The following is an 18,148-nucleotide window of genomic DNA, read 5'->3' as shown; positions in this document are numbered from 1 at the left end:
CCCCCTTATCTCCCACCCTTGTCCTTCTCCTGTTTTATTCCAGCATAAGGCTCAGGAGAAGAAACAAACTAAACAGAATTATCTCAGGGGGAGAGCAGCCTTCAAGGCCAGCACAGGTAGGCAACTTGCTTTTTCTCTGTATCAGCAACACAACTGTTTCAGTTTCATGTCTCACTGGCAAAATCAGGAGCAGAACAATGTGAGGCTGCCTCGGCTTTCTGAATGCTTGAGCACGTGTTCTCCCTCTGCTCCCAGGTGGCTTTAAAGCACAATCACTGTCTTTTGTTGATGATGTTTTGCTTTCTGGAAGGTTGAATTCTACATCCTGGCTTTCAAAAACCCAGTTCAGAGTGTTCTGTCTTTGCCTGCTCTAGTGCATATAGAGGCGATAGCAAAATGCCAGCGTGGGAGTCAATGTAGTGTGACTGCTGCAGTTTTGACACTCAGCTATACAGAAGGCTTTGGTCCATACAGGAAATTGTTGTCTAACTCCTCCACATACAATTTTCTGCTGGAAATTCTTTGCAGGTTTTCATTTCCCTCACCTGAAGCTTTACAAATGAATCACCAACACAAATTGGACTCTCCATATGAATCTTTTAAACAGCCCAGCTAGAAACCATTTTATATTCAAGAAGAGAAGAGAAAGGGAGAAGAGTTAAAATCTAACCCCCCATTCACAGGCTTTTAGAAAAGGATGTCATGCTACAACGTCACCTTACCTTTGCTCTTAAGGCCGATGCGTCTGAGAAAAATATGTAATGAACACAATGATAATGCACAGATGTATTCACACAACATGAGCACCTTGAAGAGGCGCTAAATTTTATTTACCCTTACTTCCCTTTGTTTTGGGTGTGCCCCTCTTACTCCCTATGCTTAAAATCTGCACTACATCTTAGGACAGACTTAACTGTGACCTTGGTGTAGCTTGGAAGCTCCCACTATTACCTGCCAGGCAAGAAAGAGCCAGAAGAACCATTCATTACTATCAGTTTACAGTACAGAAAAAAAAACAGGGATCAAGAAATGCCCACCAAGTGCTGCTTTGAGCAATGAGGCATAAGGTGTCTCCACCACCTTGGGCTGGTCAAAACAGTGAAATCTGACCATGTCATGAATTGTGAATCTTGGAAGTATGTGGTCCACCACAACTCTCAGCAGTTTCAGAAAGTAAGAAAGCTACCTGAAATAGAGAACTGACATTTCAAAAGATCCCGTGAAACACTGTATTGTAAATTTGGGATTCACGCTATGTAATTATTTCATTTTGACTACACAACCTGATTATCAAGCAGATATGCAACATAAAATGATTTAATAATGCTGCTACTGTTCCTCATATACTTTAATACAATCCAAAATAATGAGTGCTTACTAATATAGTGAAACAGGTTATTTGATACTATTGAAAAATCTGCCTAATATCAATAAACCAAGAAAAGCCAGGTATTTCTTTTCAACCTGCTCAAGTTCTATCAAAATTCAAAGGCTCTTGTGAAAATTTTTTATTTGAAAAAAGGATGCACTGCTGCAGGGGAAATATCTCCTTCCTTAGTCAAACAGCGAAACTACACAGAGTAGCAAGAGTGCTTAGAGTGTCTGCTAGCTACAAATACTTTTGTGTATATACAGGTCTTATTCCTGTACAAATCCATACTTTGCTGGTCTCGGCTTCAGTGCCTTCACTTTCAGCCTTAGTCTTTCCCACACTACCCAGTCTCAAAAATTTCTGGAAACCCAAAGGAGATTTAAACAAGAAAAATAGACTCCTATTAGTCTTTGAGAAACACAGCTACCTTCTCAAAAAAAATGTCGAAATGAAAAGCAGGCTGAATAATCAGATTCTGATTTTATTTATACAACTTGTTAAATTCTGCGAGTTCTGAATATTCTGCTCCAAGTTACCTCCATCACAGGAGAGAGAAGAGGTAGCAGAATTTAAGCATGGTTCAGAAATGACCAATACTAGATGGATGAGAAGCTGGACCATTGGGTTCAAAAGACAACATTCAGCAGTCAGTATAATTAGCAGCTGGTTGTGAATGACAATACCAGTGCTGGCACTGTTAAACATCTTCCTCAGCCACCTGGACAGAGGGATGGAATGTACCCTCAGTAAACACACAGGTCAAACCAATAGAGTCAGCATGTGGAAGGCCACAGCTTTCCTCTGTGGTGTTGGTGAAGCCATTGTGTCCAGTTTTACATCCTCCGGAAGAGAATTGAGATCCAAGAAACGGTGTGAGCTCAGCAGAGGGCTGCCAAGATGACTGGGGCTGGAGCTCCTGCCAGCTAAGTGAGGCTGAGAGAACTGAGCCTGTCCAGCCTGGAAGAGAGATGGCTTCAGGGTGAACATAGCAGCAGCCTGACAGGGCCTTTGGAGACTACAGCAGAGATGGGTCCTCTCAGAGGTGCACAGTGAAGGGACAGGAGGCAACAGACACAAGCTTCAGCAAGGAAAATTCTGGTTAGTAGGATGGATGGAAAAACAACTCCACTTTGAAGACAGTTAAGCAATGAAAAAACCGCTGGTTTCCGTAGAGATACTCAAATTTAACTAAAGGCTCTGAGCAACTTGTGACTTTGAACCTGGCCATGTTCTGAGCAGGGGCTAGGACCAGAAGTCCTTTTCAACCTAATTTCATTTGGGATTCTGTGGCTCTCTTAGTCTATAAAACAAAATTAATTTCTACTTTTGAATGCTTTATATGAACTTGTAAAGAAAGGAAAGTGAATGCCTTAAAATGTAACCTTTTAATTAATACACTCAGGTAAAATGAAATTATTTATGATTTAAGAAGTACTACACAAGACTTCAATCATGCAAATGACAACTATTGCTTCCCTTCTCTACAGGTTCATAAGCTGCACTCATCAACATAATAGCTGATCAACCTCTCCTAGATCTCTAAGCAGCATGACTAACATCTGGCATGTAGTTTGTTTCATGGTTACTGGCATTCTCTTCTATCTGTTTAGATCTTGACTTCTTTTGTTAGGGACATTCACATAAACAGGATGTTTCTCTCTCTGCCTGTGCTGATATCATATTGATGCGAGTTCTCCTGCAATAGCCATTTTTGGCAAGGTAACATTAAAGGCTGTGACTACCAGCAAACAAAATCAAACCTGCATTCAAAACGACAAAGTAAAATGGAATCTTGTCCAGATCCTGTTAGAAAAACTGCTCTCTGTCTCCACTTTATCTGATAGCAGCAAATGTAATTTGCACAGCTGTTCTTCAGGGACTTACACAAAGGCTTCAGGCTCTGGGAAGACCTAACCTTTGTTTCTTTCTGGACTGATTCTATCTCACTTTTATAAGGTCATAAATCAAGGCAAGAGAAAGAGAAAATATATTTACACTTTTGAATGCAAAATGAATTTTTAAAAAAGCTGTAATTTAAAGCAAAGTCCTCCCCCCCTCCCCTTTTTCTTCCCAAGTACAAGCTCCCTGCTGTACAAATCAAAAGTATACACCGAGAAAGTGTCTAAATCTTTTATGGAATGGGCCCTTCACTTGCACTTCAGTGGCGCTTGCTGTGCATTAAAATTTCTTTTAATGGCAGAAGGAAATAATTCTGCAGCTAGGGCACACTGCTTCCTGCTGCACCTGGTATTTGGGCTGGATATGGGATGGATGAACTACAAAAGGGAAAGAGAATTGATTTTGGTGCCTTTTTGCTGTCTCTTCATGGATCAGTAGACCTGAGGGTCCCTACAGTCCTGTAAGGGTAGGAAACTTGTAGCTTTTGAGGTACATAAGGTTCCTGTACATAACCCCTACATGCCCACACTGTGCTGCCTGACCTGCAATGTCCCCCATCCTGCAGCGGGTGTGTGGCAGCATGGGGATGGTTAGGAAATCCAAACCTCGAGCCAAGGTGGGAAGTAAGCCAGCAAGGGTGGCCAAGATCAACATTTCTGGGATGCCCAGGGGCACAGCTGCATGCCAGTATTCTCTCACAGGCAGCATATGAAATTCCCAATGGGAAGGTATGCTTTTGTCAGATGAATGCCTCCTGGTGGTCCCTCAGCTGTCCAATGTACTCGTCTCATGGATTAAGGAGATACAAGGATTTTGACGTGAGATGGGCATGCACCAGCTTGCCCAGCTGTGGAGAATTGGATGCTCTGATGCCAGGCATATGCTTTTTCTACTCAGCTCTCCTGCTTCTCTCCAGCCACTTTGTTGTCTGCACAAAAGTTCCCCCCACTAATCACAAGGCAGAGGATGTGTGAATCCTACCTTGATTTCCCCAAATCCTCCCTATTGCACAATATCCTCTATAACCTAGGAGGCATTTCTGCAGCTCCTTCACTCTTGTGAAGGCATATGAGGGTTGAAATAATTTCTTCATTCTTTTCTTAAGCTGTTGACCTTCATAGAGCCCAGGCAAGACTGACTCAGATCAATGCAGCCTACAAGGGTGTGCACTCACAGACGTATTAGCAACGGACTTCAAAGAAACCACCTCAAGCCCAAAAACAACCAAAAAAGGAGTCTTCAAAAGATTAATCTACCCCTTCCACAGCATAACATCCCATGCTTGCTGCAAACAATAGTAACAGAAAAATCTGCCCTAACAATATTCAAGGAAGAATCAGTCACTGAAGTAGACCCAGCTGGATTCCCTAGGAAGAGCAGATTCCTCCAACACAGAGGGGACATTTTTTTTCTAAATGGTAGGTATGTTCAATAACACGAAAGCTGCACTACCATCATCCAAATACTTGTTTTTATCTCTGTGCAGGCAAGTCTGGCTCTGTTCTGTCACATCCTGCTTTACTACACAACTCCAGTGTGGAATCCTTCCCTACATGTTTTTGAGTTACCCACGTTACCTCTAATGCACCCTTCCTCGTATTGTTTAACTTCAGTTATAGACTGATGGGTAGAGCAGGGAAAAGCCCTCATTTCCTTATACTCTAACCAAGGAGTATGTTTTAGTGTCTGTTGTAGTTCTATTTTTAGCTGGCATCAGGTATGAGGTATAACTTGTGCTTAGAATAATTTTTCATCATTGCTTCTTGAAGCTGCCAGTGAGTTTATTAAAACTGAAAAGGTAATACCCCATATTCTTTTATGTATGCTGTTTTCTCCAGTTCCTTTAGTCTGAACCAGAAGCAATTGAATCTAAACAGCTTTTTAAAGACAAATTTAAGGAAAATATGCAGTAGAAGCTGGGGGTGGTGGAGTTTTTTGTTGTTGATTTTGGTTTTTTTTCTGGAGAACTAGATGTTCAGCTATGATAAAAATATGTCCAACATAACATTGCAGTATGCCCACATTTCCTCCTGGGCTGTTTTATAACATTCTGTATCGTATTTTATTTCAGCTTGTTTCCCTGTGTTCAGAAGCAATTGGTAACCTGTATCCACATTGGATGTTTTTGTGAAGACTTGTACTGAAGCACAGAGCTAAGATCAAAGTTCACTCACACTTTTGAGGTGTTACTCATAATTTTAGAAGTTTGCAATGAGAGAAAATATGTTTTATCTTTCTCAGGCCATGTTTATTTGGAATATTACAGTAAGACATGAGAAAAGCTGTTAGAAATGGCACCGAATATCTTGAATTGCAATTTGATCTTGTCTGCATAGTTTGTGCCCAGTCACTGGATTCTCTGAGAATTGACAACAAATAACTGCCACATAAGGCTAGGAAGCTACATGCCATAGCTGCTCCCTGCAGCCATCCCTCCATTCTCATCTAATGGTTAATGCTAATTAACCCCAAACTCTGACTGCACAGCTGAATCATGACTACCATATATATAGGCAGATAGGTGGGTAGCCCCCCCTATATATTTTGATTTCCATAGCTACCAGAGTAAGAACTCACTATCTGGAATGGTCTTGCCATAGTCTTGTGCAGTAAAACATCTTTAATTCTGTTCCAACTTCAAAAGACAGCAAAAGGGTATCTTTTTATCCAGTGACTTGCAGATGGCCATTAGCTAGTTGGGTTTTTTTTGAGAGTAGTTTATCAATTCTGCACCCTATCGTCATCTCTTTGACACTAGCAGACTTCAGTTTGCAGTGGACTTTATTTATTTTGCAGAAATCATATTCCATGGTCTCTGCAATCATTGTCTATTCTCATTTTCACACAATTGCTGCTTTATTAAGCGAAGTATTTAGAAAGTTCCTCCTAAAACCTTTACATTGAGTGCTTTTTAAAAATTAAATGCTAACAGAACAATTTCTCTCCCATCACTAGAATGTTAATTAGAAGGCTGTTTTTCTTTTTTTTTTTCAATCCTCTCTCCTCAGATCGGTATGTGATGGTTAAGACACCATACTGATGTGGGCGGCAGAAGAACCAGAATAGAATAAAGAAATATTAAACCAGCACATTGCCTGTCCTAGTGAAAGGATGCAAGAGAAAATGTTGTGGTGGGAAAGTCTTGTGAAAGAGGAAGCCAAGAAATGAAAGATAATGTTTGTAGTGTACTTTGGATCGTCTAACAAATATCTGCTCCTGTGTTTATACTCTGCAGGCCCAACTGCATCATTCCACATGGCACAGGATCACATTGGAAGGCAACAACAGCAGAATGAAGCCAACACTGATGCTGAGTCAAGTCAACCATGGGACAAGGTTCACACATCCAAAATTATTGCTTCATTACGCATAGGCAGCTGCATGCTGCAGCACTGGCATTCACAGACTTACGCTGATGCTCTAATTGGTTGCTCAGCTTTAATTATAGGCAGACGTGGCAGGAACATGCATGAAAACGAAGTCTTTGTTGCAGAGGTGCTTGGAGAGCAAGTGTTCCAGCAGCAATCGCCAGCAAGTCGCAGCCACCACTAGAAAGATTACACCTTTCTAAAGACACTGAAGCCAAGAAGCCAGTAGGATACCTGGCAGTGAGAAGATGGGCACAGAGAAACACAGGTTTCTCCTCCACACCACTCATTCCTAGTGGACAGTCAAGCATCACTCTGGGAGGAAAGTGTTGCAGAGGGAGGTGAGGTAGCTCAAACCTGAAGCTCCAGAGCCAAGCCACTACCCCTGGTGTCACCACTTGGTACATGCTGCCACGTACTGGCTTGCACAACAGCCTCCTCACGTGGTATGCATGGCTTTTAATATCTCCCTCTTCAGACTGAATAGCTACCATGGCATTTAGTGTTTACTACAGCTTTTGACAAAGCGAATTCTGGCAAAATTGAGCACAAGTCCTCTGAAGAAGCAGAACTTTGCCCAGTGAGAAAATTTCCTGGCCACTTCTGTGACAACCTGAAGACTGCTGGAAGGATAGGGAGGTCCACAACATCACAGAGCAGCTTGTCACATCAGTGTGAGTTCAGGTAATGCCTAAAGGAGCTCTATGAAGAGCATGATCTGTGAAGGTATCTTCTAGAAGTATACTGCAATATACATGTGCACTATGTACAGTAAACAATGTGATGGGATTTCTTTGACAGATGTACAGCACTTACATAAAAACCAGCTCCTTCCACCATGGTGTGGAGGTTTCAGATAAAAGTCCTGTCTCACCTCAGGCATATGACTTACTGTCAATCTTGAGCAGGGATTGTTATCCCCAATGCTGTGTTTCTAAAACAATTTTTCAGGAAGACATAGTCATCACACTGCCAAGACTCACAGTTCATATCATCACAGAACCACTGAGGCTGGAAGGGATCTTGGGAGCCACCCGAGCAGCCTCCTGTAAGGTTACTTATGGCCTCTTCAAGTTATACCCTTTTCAATTTTTCTCCTTTTTTTCTTAATTGTTTAAAAAGACTTTCATTCTAGGCAAGAGGAAATAATTTTTTTCTCCTGATTTGCTGAGATGGTTTCAATAGACCTGACAAGTGTCAACCAGTCAGGAGGAAATTCCAGCAGCAGTTACATAAATCCCTGAAAACAGGCATGTTTAGGGAGGGAGCTCTGATGCTGAGCCATGGCTGTGTCAGTACAGGTATTGCTAGACTTAAAAGAGACAGCACTACATTAGTAACCCTCATCTGAATGACCCCAGGTCAGTTCTAGTTGGATGAGATGTACATTTAAATATCTTCACATCAAAGAAAAGGGAGAAATTATTACACCTACATCCTTCACTTTAATTTTTAAACCAATTCATCCATTGGACTTGTCTCTAATCAAAATGCTACCTCCAAAAAAAGTCTGCACTAGATATATTACAACAGGGAGAGCAATCCCTTCCTCCTGTTGTGCAGCAACAGATCATTAAAGACAGGAGCTTGGACTGTGCTGAAGGCAGATAAAATTACAGTCAGTTCCCAAAATAAATGTCAAAAGCCCAGCAGGCTCCTCTTCTCTCCACATCATGGGAACCATTCCACCATTGTTACACTTTCCCTGGGAAATGGGCACACTAAGGCCTCTAGAGGTGCTTGGCAGCCCAGAGGCTCAGTGGTGCTGAGTACCTCCAGGGTGAAGCACCACAGGGGTGACTGAAACCAGGACCTTCCACTGTGGTCTCCTGAGTTAGAATACCACACCCACAGTCATCCAGCTGGCAAAAAGCAGGTATGGATATGGTTGGCCCGAGAGCAGAACTTGCAAGGAATGTTTCTGCTTTGCATGACCCCCAAGCCTTTCTCTAGTCACACCAGTTGGTCTGAGGACAGAGCTGGGAGAACGTTCTGGCCTCCTGGTCTCAAGGACACAGACCCTTCAGATGATGCGAACTCGACTTCAGTAGCAGTTTGCTGCCAGGGGAACTGTCCAATTCCTAACGTGTTGCAAGAAAACCTCTCTCTCCCCCTGTCTTTTTCAGTGTGTTTAGAGAGTGTCAATCCCGAGGCTACCAGTCCACAGGCTTCCCCTCCCAGCTCTCTCCAAAGTGCTGGTAACGAAGCAATCAGGAAGGACAGTTCAGCAATCAGCGTCTTGATATAATCCTTCCTCTCTGTCAGTCTGATGCCTTTTCCTGGTCTTAAAATCAAGAGTCAAACACAGTTAGAAGGGAAAAAGGGGTTTTACCTCTGTATTTATTTTAAGGATCCTTAGGTGCACCACGCCCAGGTGGAATGCACCCCAATGCACACCCCAATGCCCACCCCCAATAGATCTGGTATAACATTATAGGTCTTACTAATTAGCATATCTATCAAAGATTCCCCAATGAGAGGCTCGAGTGAGCCCCTCTCCCCAAGGAACCTTCCCCTGGGTGGTTCTATCTTAGTTCACAGAATGTGTTCTGGAGAGGACCTTGGGGCCTGGGGGCATTTTGATCCCTAACTATAAAGCTTCTAAAATGTATCGTCTTCTAGCTGAACAAACAAGTCCAAGAATGTAGGCAAAAAGCACTAAGAATACAGAAGTTATAAAAAGGTATAGCAGGGGTATAAAAAAAAAAGCAAAAATCTTCATGGCATCAGTCAGTAGGAAATAAATTACTCACTGGTGCCTGCTACAAAGATACCACCCAGGCACAGATAACATCCCTTAAAAGGGATGTGAAAGACAAAGACTAATCAAGGATTCTGCAGCTGTCAGAGGAAGGCATTTTCCATGGCAAAGAAAATACCTCATTTTCCTGAGTATTTCCCATGTGATTTTACCTTCATGCAAATTGTAAGCATAGAGACTGGAGCCCAAAAGATCTCTAGAGGTTCTGTGAATTTTCAACATCATTAAGCCTAAGATTAAATGAAATTGGAAGCAAAATATAAACCTTCTGATGTCCAGTATATCTATTCTTAAATAACAGTTACATGAGGTGAAGGAGAGGTATAAGTGGCCAGGAGAAAGGCCATAAAAAATTTCATCTTTTGACACCATCTAAATGGCAAAGCTGGAATGAAAATTGAAAGACTGAAATAGCAGCCACAGAAGCACTTCTTGATAGAAATAGGTTTAGTTTAGAAAAGGATTCTTACGGTCCAAATATTTTTGTAGGTATTTGGCTGAAGAATGAACACATTGCAATACTTCTTTTAACTTCACCACCTGTTAGAAGAGGTTGAAGCCCCAGCTGATGCCGGACCTAACCACTCAGAGTGTCCAGATCAGTGTTTGGGAAAATACAGATTTTTTGTTGTGATATTTGAGGACAAACTTTACCAATTTCTTTCTAACAATTAGAGATACCTATTTGGCACGTGCATATTCCCATATGAATTCTGGTGTGGTAGTTTAAGAAATCTATCAGCAGACTACTCTGTTCAAAGCAAGCTGCCTAACTGAACATTTCTGTAATATGCATTGATTTCAAAAAGGTAATAAATGTATTTTTACTCTAACATTTAGCTGCTTAACTCTGCAATTTATCTCATCACTCCTCTAAAAAAGTTGATGAGACTGACAGCTCATTTTTTTCATCTTCTTCATGATGATAGAATTAGAATTCATCACCTTGAGAAGACATGGGGCTATTCAAGTTGTGGGAACTTTATGTTTAAGGTTATAATTTTCCTTTGAAGCACCATGTCCAAAGACTTCAAAAAGAATTTTCCTGTGCAGAAAGGAAATGATGAAGGAAGAGTGGGGAAAAAAATAGCTGTAACATTGCAAGACATGTTGGTTGATCTCACAGTATAAAGAATACCTTGGAAGATGTACCTTAATTTATCTTAGTGTTTACTGGAGCCAAACTCTCTGCAACCAAAGATTTAGTAACTGCAATTTGCAAATGACTGCTGAGTCTTGCAATACAAACCATACTTCTTCATCATACTTTTGCTGTCATACCTTTTTTCATACCGTGTGTTAAAGGAAAACCAATTCAGATATTATAAAAGTAGTTGATAAATCTTTCTGCTCCCTGGGGTCTCTGCTCTTATTCCCATCACAGGACTAATGCACAAGCAGGACAGACCAAAACAAGTCCCTAATTAGCTAAGCTAATTAGTTCAAACAAAGGACCCAAACCTTTTACACTATTGTAGGAGGGGGAAAAAAAGGTAATTTCAGTTCCCACTCTTAGTTTCCCCAGTTAAAACTGAGCTCTTCTTCAGGTATTTACACACCTGAGAGCCTGCCAAGATTTACATGCCATAGGAGGTTAACACAATCAAGGAAACAGGGATATATCCATGGCCATAAAATAGTCAGCAAATATCCAAAAGGATGTGCTCCCTCACAGCTAAAGCACATACACATCTCTGTAGCTCACCTATTAGTTGTCTTAATTCATTTGTAAGTAGGAAACATTATTTTGATACTATTTTTGCCAAAAACAAGTTTGGGTTCAAAGGAAATTAGAATTTCTTAAAAGTTGAATTTTATAAGACTAGCTTTCATTCATTACTTAGTCAGTTAAAAAAAAAAAAAGGGCATAGAGCATCTGGATACTTTGGGAGTTGTGTTAGCTCCAGTAATGTCTGTGTGATACAAACTGTGTTATACCAACCCTTCCCCATGATAGTGTTCACCTTCCAATGAAATACAGCAGGACAGATTCTTGACCAAGACTCAGTCACCTGAACACACACCAAAGGGACTCTCAGGTAGGGCAAAATCTTGGAGGATGATTCATCAGTGAAGGAAAATTAGGATCTGCTTGCCCAGAACAAATATGAAGGCAGGCTGGATGAAGAAGTAGGACCCATTGCAATGTATTTCTTTGTTTGTTTTAGTGCATGGCTGTGATATAGAGGTGATGGATTTCATGTCCAACAAAGGCCACAAAAATGGTGAAGGGTCTAGAGCACAGATCTTATGAGGAACAACTGATGGAAGTGGGATTGTTTAACCTGAAGTAAAGGAGGCTCAGGGAGACCTCAAGGAGGCACTCCACCCTAAAGGAGGCTGTGCTGGGGTGGTGGTTGGACTCTTCTCCCAGGCAACAAGTAAGAGGACAAGAGGAAATTGCCTCAAGTTGTGCCACAGGAGGTTTGTGTTAAATACCAGGAAAACTTTCTTTCATGTCAAGCATTGGAACAGGCTGCCCAGAAGAAGTGGTGGAGTCCCCATTCCTGAAGGTATTTAAGAGACATGTAGATGTGGCACTTAGGGACATGGGTTAGTGGTGGACTTGGCCGTGTTGAGTTAGTGGTTGGAGCCAATGATCTTAAAGGTTTTTTCCACCCTAAACCATTCTTTGATTCTATATCCAAAACTGCTACCGAAGGAGAGACTCTGAGCTGTACTGGGGCAGAACACCAGCAGGTGCAAATTCTGTCACATACAGGAAAAGGCAGGCCAGTGCCAGGATATGAAAGAGTGGGGCCGGGGCCTGGGAGGTACTTTACACAGGTCCAGGTGTCCTGCTGCCAAGGGGAAGGCTGTACTGGGAGAGTGGGGACTGGGCCAGACAGGGTGGGTGGGTAAACATGGACAGGAAACATCAGAGAGAAGATTGCTTGGTTGGTTGGAAATACTGATGATTCCTTCAGAAAGGCCGGAGAAGGGAATTTCCTAGAGCAGCTGAGCTTGTCCCCAATGGTTTCATCTCCTTTGTGCTCTCTGCTGTAGTTGGGTGAGGTCATTCCTCCTTCCTCTTCCTCTTCACTTTTGTGGTGAAGTGACATCTTTGGCTCCAAACCGGACAAGGGCAGAGCAGACTGTGATTATTTCCTTCCCAGGGCAGGTCAGGTCTCCGTCACTGAGTGTAACCCAGTGGGGCTGTCTTAAGGCTTTTCAAGGCCAGCAACACAGAGTTGATGAAGGACCTGCAGCCTCCAGTGACAGAGGGGCAGCTGTGTTTCTGCTAAGCAGCTCAGGCCGGTACACAAAGGAAGCCAGCTTAGTGTTTCCCCTAGTTCCCAGGGTTTCTTTTCAAGTATTCATTTGGAAATCCCGTATTCCTTAACAGATACACTTCACAGTCAATAAATGTGCCTTTACAAGAAGGGCAGTGGCAGCCTGGCTAGTTGGGAGATGTGACTGTTAGTCCAACAGAAAAGGGGTTGGTGATTCCAGGCCAGCTTTATCCTCAGCCTGACAAAACCTGCTGCTTGTATCTAGCATAAACCCAGTATCATTTAGGCTCCCTTGGCTGAATCTGCACATCTTTTGTTCAAGCTGTGGTCATACTACAGAGCAGCCACACAACCCCATGTTCATCTTTGCATTTTGGTGGTGTTTGCAGGGCAATTTGGTGGTCATGGACTAGGTTGCTTTCAGAGGAAACTTAACCATGTGCTGTGATTCGGGTGTGCAAAGAGAAAAATGCACTTTGCATTTTGCTAGGAAGGCAAAAGCCCAGGTGAATGACTGCGGGCATTCACCTGAAAACCCAGACTAACCCTGCTTTGAAGTAAAGGGGCAAACTGCATACAGTGGAGGTGCAGGGGCCCCAGCATGGGCATCTTCAGTCCTTGGATTCACTCCTGTCACACACAACCCAAACTGGACATTCAGAGAGGAAGGAGATGGACAGAAATCCCTTTTTCTCCTTGTGTCTGCTTTGAGTTACAGCCTTGAGAACATAGAAAGGGCTGTTTGGAAAACCTGATAGTGGGGGAGGAATTCAGGGGCAGTACATATACAGATAAGCAGAAATTTCTGATATATGTGACTGTTAACCAGCCACCTTTATTCAGCATAATTTCAGCATAAAGCAAGCAAAAGGGAGGAGGGATTAGGGAGAGAAAGTAGGAAAAAGTGGTGCTAAGGCACTTGTAATAAACACTAAAAACCACCGTATAAAAATATAACAGCTGAAGCCAAAACAAAACTGTGTGCCTGACAGTACATTTGATATACCAGAAAGATGTCTGCTAGAGAATTCATGATATGAGAGTTTAGGAGAAATAACGATAAACTATTATTAGAGAATATACAGAGTATGCAATGCCACTTATATCCAGAAACATATTTTTAATCAATCTTCCCCATATTGCACCTTTACAAAGCTTTTAAAAAGCGTAGCAGTTCAGTGGTCTTTCGTAAATATAAATCAGGAAGTGTGTCAGTGGCACTGCAACCACATAAACCAAACCTCAGCTGTTCAATGAGCGGAATCCCTACCGATCTGATGCGCAATTTAACGTGTCTGGTGGAAGCCTCTAATCTGTCTTGTTCCCAGGTTATTTGGAGGCAACAGCTGATAACCACAGCTCTGCATGCACAGATAAAAACGTGACTCTGAGCAATCTGCAAGAACGGATGAACCGCTCTTCCTGCTGTGTGCGGCGCGACTGACCCGCGACCGGCTGTGAAACAAGTGCCTGGAGCAGGATGTGAGGCTGGCCCAGAGGTCGGACAGATGCCAGCAGACACCCACCATGGGCTGCAGCCCTTCCCACACACACACACACAGCTGCATCGTGCTTGCCAGGGCCAAGGGTTGTTAAGACCCAGGCAATCAGCAGGGCAGTAAGGTTGCTGAGCCCCAAAACACAGCAGGTAGCCTCAGGGAGTTATTTTCAGTGTCAGACAAGAGCACTTTGGTGGAGAGCGGAACAAACCTCACAGGTCTAGGTAGTGTCCAGGAAGGACAAACGATTAACGGGGAGCCAAAGCTTTTCTAAATCCAGCTGTATTTCAAATCTCCAAGCCACTATGCTAAAATACCCAACACTCTGTGGCAAAGTGAGCCTAAGACAGGAGACATGATATCTTTGCCTAAGACTGATGGTTTTCTTAGTTAATTCTTTCTTTCTCCCATTTCTGTGAGAATTCATGGACTTTTAGACACTATTTAAATGAAATTTCAAGCACTAGCAAGCTGCATCCTGGCACCTAACACAATGCAAGATTCTCCAGCCCATTGCTGCACAAAACCCCTAGGGGACTGTAGGAGAAAAACAGTAATCAATAAAATACTGTTGCGTGTGGCACTTAAACCAAAAGGCGTGTTCTTCAAAGAGCAGTGCTTAGAGAGCAGACTTCTGTGAGCATGCTGGTACTCAGATCTCATTAAATAAAAGCACTATCAGGTTAATTAGTTAATGTCTTGTAAGAACATTGATGAAATATGATATTGGGTATATCAGTGTGAGCTGTCATTTATTTCAGGGGTAGTGGGGCATATTCTGTATTTGACTGTGCCAGTACGATCCCCTTTGGCTTCAATTGTGGGATCTGACTAAAGACAAGATATCAGATCAGGACAGAATCTGGCCTTTAAAAATGCTGATTTTAACTTCAGCCATCTACTCCTGCCTTTAAATTCTACCCCAAAGCAGGGAAAACTGTTTTCTTATAAAAACAAGAGGAATATTACACCTGCAGAAAGCGGTTCTCCCTTGCCTGCAATTCCACTCGAGCCACAGAACAGTACCATCTATTCAGAGGGAAGCAAGCTCAGGCAACTCTGAGACATACAACATATGATGAGTGCTACAGAACAGTGGTATGGACAACAGGGGAGTTATTACACCATGACAGATGCATACCCAGACTACACTGGCTCCTAAGAGCTCTGCAGAAAGAAATCAGAGCTCGACACATCTGTGCCAATGTCAAAAGGTAAGACAGATAAACACCCTAAAATGCAACTCACGCAGTCCTGTAAGTGTACTTGAGAGGATTGTGTTGAGGCAGGAAAATACTGGCTAGAAAGCTATCAATAAAACAGCCCCCTAGGAAAATATCACCTCTAGTCCTCCTTAATATGTATACCTGCCTTTAAGTCGGCCTTCACATGTCCCTTAGACTAAAAGCTGAGTGTAAAGTCCTCCAGTATACCTATAAAGCAAGATGCCTAGAGTCCATAACAAGAGAGGTAGCCCTAGAAGGATGATGGGGTTTGGGTTTGCCCTCCAGAGAGATGCTGTGAGGGTGGGAACAGGCTCACATCTCCTGCCAGAAAACATCACATCACCAGCAGCGGCCCCTGGCCACAGAGCTATGCCTCTGTGCTCTGGAGAGACCAGAAATTCAACCAAGAAGGACACCACCTAAGCCACCCATTTAACACCTGCACACAGAAAACACTTGGAAAGCTCAGCTCCCCTGATGTTCAGACAATGCATGGTAAGCATGAAGCCAGTACAGACCTCAGTTCTTTGGAGATAACACAAACAATTACATATTCATATAATTATATATGTATTATCTCATCATAATTATAGAAGATACCTTTATATGCTGCAGGCTATGTCAACTGTTTACTGTGTAGAGCTTGAGTGTATTTGCAAGACAAGTTCATAAATTAAGTTCATAATTAATATTAAATGAATTAGTGTATGTTGCTAATTTTGAATTCTATTCTTTCACAGGTCTAAGAAAAGGGCAATATGATACTGAAGAAAGAACAGCTTATCTCAAGGTAAACCAGTATTATTACTATAGAATAAAAGATGGTCCGTGTATGGAACTAAATTTGAATATCCCAGAATTAATAACCTTGAAGGATATGCCTGTATGTAAATACACCTTTCTGCCCATGCAGCTGCACAATCACTCTGCAATACCTCAGAGGAAGCAATTTAAAATTTTTTAACAAATGCAAAGAGTGAAACAAATCAGGTAGCTCCAAAAGGCCAAACTATGAAAAATAGATTTCATTACTGAAGCAAAAGGCAAGACCATTTGGGAAATTGGAAACATGGATTATTACCTCCAAAGACTCAAAAAGTCTTTTACTACATTGACTTTTCCCATCCATTATTCATCAGAGATGCCAAATTAGACAATCTTCATGTCAAATCGCTCCTCAGCAAGCCACAGCTGTGCCAGTCAGGGGTCAGGAGGGCTGGCATGGACCCTGTGTGAGCTGTGGCTGAGAGGCCACACCAGCCCCACCTCCACCTTTCTTGGACAGGAGAAGTTATCCCAGGTGAGCAGCTCTGGGACATGTTAGGTCTTCTGCCTGCAGGAGCAGGGAAGTGTTTTGCTTCTCCTTGGAAGTTGAGCTGCACAATTTCAGGCCCCAATACCTCCCTTACCATTACAAAAAACTCCTTGTAGGACTTTATCCTAGCCTTCTTTATATTCTTGCACCACTAAGAATTATGGAGGAAGTCAAGGGGGATAGGAGCAAGTAAAGGTAAAAGACAGATTAGATGGCACCAAGAATACTCTTCTGTCAGATAGAAGCACATCCTGTCACCATGCCTTCTATGTGCCCCTTCATCTTTACTCTGCCACTATGGCATTTGGTATTACTTGCCCCATATTTCTGTTGGTTCCTGCACCCCTTGCTCCCCTCATCTCTCAGCATCTATCATTGTTTTTCTCCCCACAAAGGACTTGCAATTTCCGCTCTTCATTATTAGTCTCTCTCTTCTTTTCTTCCAGAGTAATTTTTAAAGGCTGTCCTGGGAGGCTGGGAAGAACTAAGACTACCTGTGTGTGTGCAACACCTCTCCACCCTCAGGAGCAGAAGAAACATATTGTCCTTCTCTGCAGTCAGAGGGTAAAGAGTGGAAGAGAGCACAGCCTTGGGGACATGCAAGGCCCCAGTTCTGAGGGGAGTAGCAGTGGTCAGGGACTGAAGCCCCTGGTGAAACCACCCCAGCATCCCAAATCCCATGTCCTGCAGCATCCCTTCACAGCCCAGTGTCTTGGATGGTGCCAGCCTGGGAAATAAATATGAGCAGGATACACGTAAACCAGCCATTTCTTTGCCAGTGCTATTTTGGAACCGGCCTTTCACAGATAATTTTAGCTTGCTTTACCGGTTGATCCCTAGAGCAAAGGGAAATTCTGTTCTTTCTCTTAACGTTGTTATACAATATTGTGATGAGCTGCACACATACAGCCAGAGGGAAAATGGGGCTTTGCAAGTACTACTTCTTGGCAACCAGTTTTTAAACAGATGTTCAGCTGTCGTAAGAGGCATTGTGGTGGTGGGATGGGCCCTAGTACAATGTGCAGCCAAGGATGTAGTGACAATTGTACAGGATTAATTAAACTTCCTGAATGACCTCACTTCAAGGCTCTGCAGAGACCAGATAAGAATCACACAGCTTGGCCAAGAGCCTTAAAAGGGAAAGGAAAGGGAGGGAAAAGGACTTTCTGTAAACGTGGACTTCTTTCGCCGGGTTGTGGAGCAGCACCTGCGAGGCCTGGCAGGGAGGGGGGCAGCACGGCTGCTGTCACTCAGTTTGAGCCTAGAGGGATGAATGGGTCAAATGTGCAAAGCAGACAGCCACAAGCAACCCTGGAGCTCACAGCAGTGTTCAGAGCAAGTTCCAGCTTCCTTGTAATGCTGTTGCCCTCACCCCTTTTTTCATTCCACTTACACAGCATTCCTATCCATTCCAGGATCCCAGGGCATGGAAAGACCCACCAACACAAAGCTGGGGGCACCTATGTTGCAAGCAA

The 18,148-nt window shown here is 42.8% G+C and overlaps 1 long non-coding RNA gene across 2 annotated transcripts in view; it reads left to right on the top strand.

The window, feature by feature from the left end:
- The window catches only part of LOC116444488, a 31,506-nt gene extending 14,079 nt beyond the window's left edge, over nucleotides 1-17,427 (top strand). For both annotated transcript variants that reach the window (XR_004240340.1, XR_004240338.1), the window contains exons 3-5: nucleotides 6,507-7,323; nucleotides 16,099-16,148; nucleotides 17,120-17,427. This is a non-coding gene — a long non-coding RNA (uncharacterized LOC116444488). The remainder of the gene's footprint in view (nucleotides 1-6,506; nucleotides 7,324-16,098; nucleotides 16,149-17,119) is intronic.
- Nucleotides 17,428-18,148: the final 721 nt, after the last annotated feature.

The sequence above is a fragment of the Corvus moneduloides genome, chromosome 1, assembly GCF_009650955.1.
Source record: "Corvus moneduloides isolate bCorMon1 chromosome 1, bCorMon1.pri, whole genome shotgun sequence".
NCBI classification, from domain to species: domain Eukaryota; kingdom Metazoa; phylum Chordata; class Aves; order Passeriformes; family Corvidae; genus Corvus; species Corvus moneduloides.
Note: the sequence above shows the minus strand (reverse complement) of the source record. Positions and strands in the feature narration are given on the sequence as shown.